We start from the raw sequence: 6,737 nt of genomic DNA on the forward strand, positions 1-6,737 counted from the left end.
TATATTTTTTTTTTAAGCAAACTTTTAGGAAGTAAAATGGGTTTTGAGGGCCATTTCATGTTGAAGTTACATAAAAGAGATTTTGGAAACTTGTGTGCTTGTAAGTGAACTTTAGGGGAAAAAATGCCTTCTAACTTAAGTGTGGAATATGATCCAATTTATGTTTGTACATCTGTGAGCGTATACACGCATAACTGTTCAAGATTTAAACTAATGGGCTGCGTGATTTAAAGGCTGCTGTGATTAAACTGTGATTTAATTAGATATGCTGCTGATAATGGGAGTGCCTGAAACGGCAGAGGGCTTAATCATTTACATGGATAAGGAGGGGAGGGAAAGCAAAGGAACGAGATGAAGTGAGGGAGAGGCAGCTAGGTTTGTGATTGATATTCTCGGTAGCTGCTCATGTTAGAGCAAGAGTGTATATTCCCTCCTGGTGGTTAAAGGGACTCCGAGCAAATCAGCATGGCAGCAGACAAGCTCTTGAAGGCAGAGCCCAGACAGGCTACTGATATGCGGTCGGGCTCTCTGCCATATCTTACAGGCATTTTATGCCTGGCTACCAGTCCTACCCAACACACGCACTGTCTAGACAGTCTCTGACTGACATGTGACCATCAGAAGATGGACTTTTAAGGATGGTCAAAAGACGAACGCTACAGCGAGGGCCCTTTAAGGCAAGTCGGTTCACTCAGCTGCCATTTTGGTAATGTCCCCAGGCAGCTTTGTTTTGTAGGTTATAGGAATACAAGTGCATCTTCTACAATCTTGAATGAAGAAAGACTGAACATAGGGTTATTTATTAACAGATTCTTATTTTTAGCACCCCAGTGGCTTCATATTACATTTATTTTAATACTTCAAATTCTTCTTTGAAACCAAATCTTTAAAATGCTTGTGCATTTTAAATGCTCACATTCTCATATCAAGAAATTTGATGGTGTTTAATTAATTTCAAAACAAAAATGTACAAGTATCCTCGGTTTTAGTATTTTTTGCGTTAAGACATTCTGGATGTAGTCACTAAATATAAATTGCTTCACTCTTTTTATTCAGTTTTTTTTTTTTTTTTTTTGCAATGTTCAGAATAGAATCCTAACACAACTATGCAGTATATACAGTGATTTTTCTAAGTGTGTATAAGTATGTGAAAAAGTAAGCATTGTGGAATGAGACACATTTAAAATGATAGTATGCATTACATGAATGCATTATTTTGCAGTTTTAATCCATGTTCTGGATTATAATGAAATTGGATTTGTGGATTTTTATACAAATATCTTAACTCTTGGCTGTCCAATCAAATTGTCAAGAAGGAGATGCTGAAATATTGTGGTAGATATTTGTTAATAGAAATGCAAGATCAAGTTGAGTGCAATGCATTGTGGGGCACGGTATATAAAGCACATTTAGGTCATACTAAGATACATACTGCATACTTCAGTAAGTGTAGTATACTAGTATGCTACTCAAAACATAAGTACAGTGTTCCTCAGTGCTATGCACACAAGGTCCATGTTTTTGATACTTGTTCTGGCTATAAAACATCACATTTCATTTCACCTGGTTTTTGAAAATGTTCTCAAAATGAGATGATAATAATCATATAATTTACATTTGGGCAAGCAGACAGAATAACTTGGTTTCCCAGAGTGCTGTGCAGCCATCTGTGAGTGGGAAATCGATTCTGTTGTCCAATTCATTTGATTATCATTTTAAACGTAATAAACTTTGGCGTGTAACTCATCCCGCTCCGTTTGTGTGTCGGATATGGAGGATACCTCAAACTGAATGGCTTGAGGAGAGATGTGATATTACTCTTCTAAGAGATCAGACTTGGTGGATTTTAAAAGGGGCAAAAAAAATAGACTTACTCTATTCTGGTCCCTAGATATGGCTTGATTCCCTCCTTCAGGGATTTGATTGTAGGCTCTTTTGACTTGGGCTACCTAGCAACACCCTTGAAACCGCTCTAGCAACATCCGAGCATCATTCTTGCAACTTTTGTGCAAGAACCACTCACATTTCCTTTTTTAAAATTTTTTTTTTTAGTATTTTGTAATTTTCTCAACAGGGAGAGAACAAGAGAGAAACAGATGGGAATGTCACAGTGCGTATCAAAACACTGTTAAGAGACCCCAGTGGTGTGCACGCCGATGCTAAAGTGCCCTTTCGGTCCTGTCTATGTGCCCCCGGACTGCGTTTTCTACCGAGGGGGGAAACTCCCCCAGACCACGATTGTGCCCTAGCAACGTCGCTTAGCCCCTGCCCCTCCAGAGGTCTGTGCACGCCACTGAAGAGACCACATTAGCCAAAGCTTGTTTATGAGCTGCTGAATAAAGAGGACGGTGGACCTGCCGTACCGCACTGGTGTGCTCACGTTGAGCAACATTTTAGTTACAGACTTTTTTGTTTCCAGTGAGCACTAAAAGGAGTGGGTGGCAAACAGACCTTTGATGTCAGAGTGGAACCCACGGGCACTACCTTCCAGAGTTAACCGAGAGAGCGAGTCCTAAGTAGGTCACACATCCTCAGCTGTAATGGATTCACATTTAGTAGTGCTCAACAACAAGTAGGGCTGGGCAATATAGTGAAAAATATCTGCATTTTTCAACCTAATATATACATTTTAGGAATTTACTAAATTATAAAGAATGAGGAATAATGAGAAATTGCCAACTTATAGATTTTGAGACTAGATTTGAAAATGTAGTGGAAAAAAAATCAAATTTATAATAATCATGTTTCATACACTGTTTTTCCTGAATGTAATTGAATTATTTTTATTGAATTATTTTAATTATTGATTTATTTATATTTAAGTATTATTTATATTTGATTTATTTATATTTAAATGCGACAATATAACAGCAATACAAACAGCACTATAATATATGTACATTCTCTATTCTTCTCAAATTTATTTTTATTATTTGAACACATCCACAAAGATTTATGTGAACATTTTTGAGAGATTTATACAAATATTTTTTGAACAAAATTGCTAGTAAATTTCACAAATAATTACAAAGAAATGACAAGTAACAAGTTAAATGTATATTTAGAATGACAGAAATAGCATTTTCTTATAAAACGCACTTGAATCTTTTTTTTTTTAATTTACAACTTTGAAAAATATATAGATTTTTTACAGGGAAATCATTGAATTTTGATTCAGATTTTAGAACGGACAGTAATAGTAATGTTCATTTTATGTTGCCAAAAATAAATATTGTTAAATTCACTACACTGTCCCGTCATAACAACAACTATGCCTGTGTTTAAAGGTGTATATTATGTGAAAGCTTCCCTTTTCCAAAGGTGTGTTCATTTTACTGCATACAGTAGTTTTAATGTAGTTATATTGTAGTCATATTCAACGTGTAGTCAATGTTTCAGTGTTGGTCTGTGATATGGGAGGTGGATTGATTTTTTTCCCCTTGGTAATAAAAAGCAACCCGGTCAGTGGAAAAGTGGACCGATTTTGAAGAGATCATTCCCTGAGCACTCACACTAGCAGATGTCCTGATGTTTGCTCTTTAGCGGTCATGCTAGACTCTTCGGAGAGAAGATAGATTTATTTAGCAGTGTACTAAATGGACTTGTGTATAGATTTTAAAAGCCTAATGCTGTCTGTCTCACTGCAGCACAGTGGCTTCATACAATCACTGGATACAAAAGCTTATGGTGATACATAACTAAACTACACTTATGAGAGGAATGGTAAGAACATTTTCTATGAACCATGTTTATTCAAAGGCATAGTTCACCCCAAAATTTTTTTTTACATCTTTTATTCAGGTTTGTTTCAAACCTAGTAAATTCCTTTTTTCTGCTCTGCACAAAATAAAATTTGTGGGTAACAAAACCATTTCTGGTCCCCCCGAGTTCCATAGTACTTTTTTCCATACTATTAAAGTCAATGGTTAAGGTGCTAGGGTGGGGCTTGACAGTGCATGTTCCTGTTTTTTGGTGTCACTTTCCATTAACATTGAAAAATAAACATTACATTAAAAAAAGTGCCTAATATGTGGCCTATAAACAATTGATATTATGGGGGAGGGGTCAAGCAACACAAGCAAGCAACGCGCAAACTGTGCGCAAGATTTATGCCGGTGAACGTCAGTCAATTCACTATAGAGAAAGTGAAAGTAAAAAAAACTGACGGAGCTTTCTAACGCTGCATTAATGGCGCATATTCTCTGAGACAATGAGAGACGAAACTACTTCAACATATGCTGATAACGGTATATAACTGTCTTAAATTATTCCCTTAATATTTCTCTTGTTGCCCGTATAGTGAAAATCATGAGAAGAAACATATTTTGCGTTAAACAGGTTGTTTTTGAAAATCGGTGCACGAAATAAAGCTGCTCTTAATTTTCATCGATGACTGCAGTGTTAATAATTTTAATTATAGGCCTATAATTCAATTGTAGAAATTAATAGACCTGTTTAAAAAAAAAAAAACTTTTTAAAAAAATTTCAACGAGGAGTAAGCTAATAGCCTACATTTTAATTATCCTCACAGCACGTCATGTGGTGATGTGCTATGAAATTATTGCGGCGCAATAATTTAATGTAATTTAATAATAAAAGTAACCTAATAATATGTCTAATAATAAGAATGTAACAGGCCTACATTAATTGGAAATGCTAAATCCTCTTAATATTGCCAATTTTTTATGCTTTTGACAATATCTCTGGCTATCGTCGACACATGATACGACGCAACTCAGCACGAGGAGGTTATCGCGGGGCCCCACCGCAGTGCGTGCCCTTCGTGCCCGTCCACTATGCCACTGTGTGGAAATAGTTGTATGAATTGTCGGCACTTTATCTATTGTAAAAAATGGTTGGAATTTACTAGGGGTGCGCCGATCAGGTATCGGTCAGACGAGAATCCGATATTGTGCGTATACCATTCTGTGTTATTATTAAGACCCACGAAAGCCACAAAAACATTATAAAGCATAAAGTTTTTGCGCACTATATTTCAAGTGTTCTGAAGCTGTTCCATAGTTTAATGTGTGAGGTACAGATGAATATTCAAGTCAAGTTCACGTAAACTCTTCTCTCCACTGCAGCTGTCTGTCGTCCTCCATTCAGCATTCAAACTGCATGTCGCGTTCGGTTACGACAGTCAAGACTATAATAAGACTATATAGTTAATATATAGTAATATCCTATAATGTTTTTTTTTTCACTAAAAGTTTAGGATTTTATAAAATTATTGTGCACTCATGAATTTTCTAGACTAACTATATTATATATATTTTTTCGTTTGTTATTTTTCAATATGGCATACAATGCTAATTTGTTTATATTTTTGAGTAATAAAGTATTTAAATCAGCAAAATGTGCAACAGCAACCCAATAATTAAGCTTGCAAGGCATAAAATCATATGTACATGTTCAGTGAATGTGAGAGGTAGTGATACTGCAGTACTGTCAACTGGCCCGACACTCTCAGAATGGCCCCGGGCCATCGGGCAATCCTTATTTTTGAGCCCTGCTAAACAAAAAACTGTTCAAATGAAATGATTGTCAAACTGGACACACACACACACCTATATAGTCCAGTTAGGCAAGTGATCCGCACTGTTAAGGCTTGATATGCGGCTCTTAAAGGTCATTTCACCGTCATACATATTCATTAGTTTCTCAGTCTTTTGCTATTCTATGTCTAGTTTTTCCCGTCTACACTATAATCCACCGTGATTTTCTCCGGTGTATGTGTGTGCATATGTGGGTAAAGGCAGAGGCAGATATAAAAGGCTGTTGACCATGTTTATCTGGTAAGCCTCTCCTTAATGAGCTACTAATTAATGAAGAATGTTGATTTACCCCTAGAAATGTGAGTGTGTGTGCAGTTGATGTGATGTAGCAGCAGCATGTCTCATTGTATACTTAATGGTTTGCAGAATACTTCTGTACTTTTTCTTGCTCTTCATTAAGGGCTCTGAGGCTCGGGTCTAATCTCATGTATAATGTATAGCACTGTAGTGTTAGTCTCTCTAGAGCTAGAATTCGTCTCAGTGAGAGCGGGCCTGGCCCTTTGATGTATCCCAGTGATTAGGTCTTCCTGTCAAACATCCACCACATACACACACTCGCACTGAGGGCTGAAGTCAGTGTTAGACCCTCATTAAAGAGCTACAGTGGGGGAGATTTGAGGGCAGGTTGTTGTAGTGTGTGATAAATATGTGCGCTAATAATGTGTTTATATTCTATAGGACCGCAGAAATGGAGATCTAGAGAATAGAATGCAAACGGAGTTAATGTAGGCAATTTGGAGGGGTTGTTTTTGATATTTCCATTATACATGTTCAAACGGAACAAAACAATTATTGTTCCATATTGCATGTGCAAAAGAATGGAAAATGGTCCATGTTACACATCCCCCCTACAAACAAAAAAACAAACAATTCCATGGTGCATATGGGTCAAAAGACAAAAAGGTTGTTTTTACGTACAGTATATTAGAATGTGTCCTGTTTATTAGATTTTTTTTTCTAAGTAAAAAATTAGTCATATTTTTACTATGCTTTACAGAAGGCACCCACTAAAATGTCATAGTTTAACAATAGTTTATGTACCAAAAAATCTAAATATCTCAGGCATATTTAGAACGAGAATCATATATTAATAGATTAATTAGAATTTTAAATCTTTATCAGTCTTTGCCACTATCCTTCAAACTAGGTTTTACCCATTTGTCATCAAGAAGTACATTT

Source organism: Sinocyclocheilus anshuiensis, unplaced genomic scaffold, assembly GCF_001515605.1.
Source record: "Sinocyclocheilus anshuiensis isolate Anshui unplaced genomic scaffold, SAMN03320099.WGS_v1.1 scaffold447, whole genome shotgun sequence".
Lineage (NCBI taxonomy): Eukaryota > Metazoa > Chordata > Actinopteri > Cypriniformes > Cyprinidae > Sinocyclocheilus > Sinocyclocheilus anshuiensis.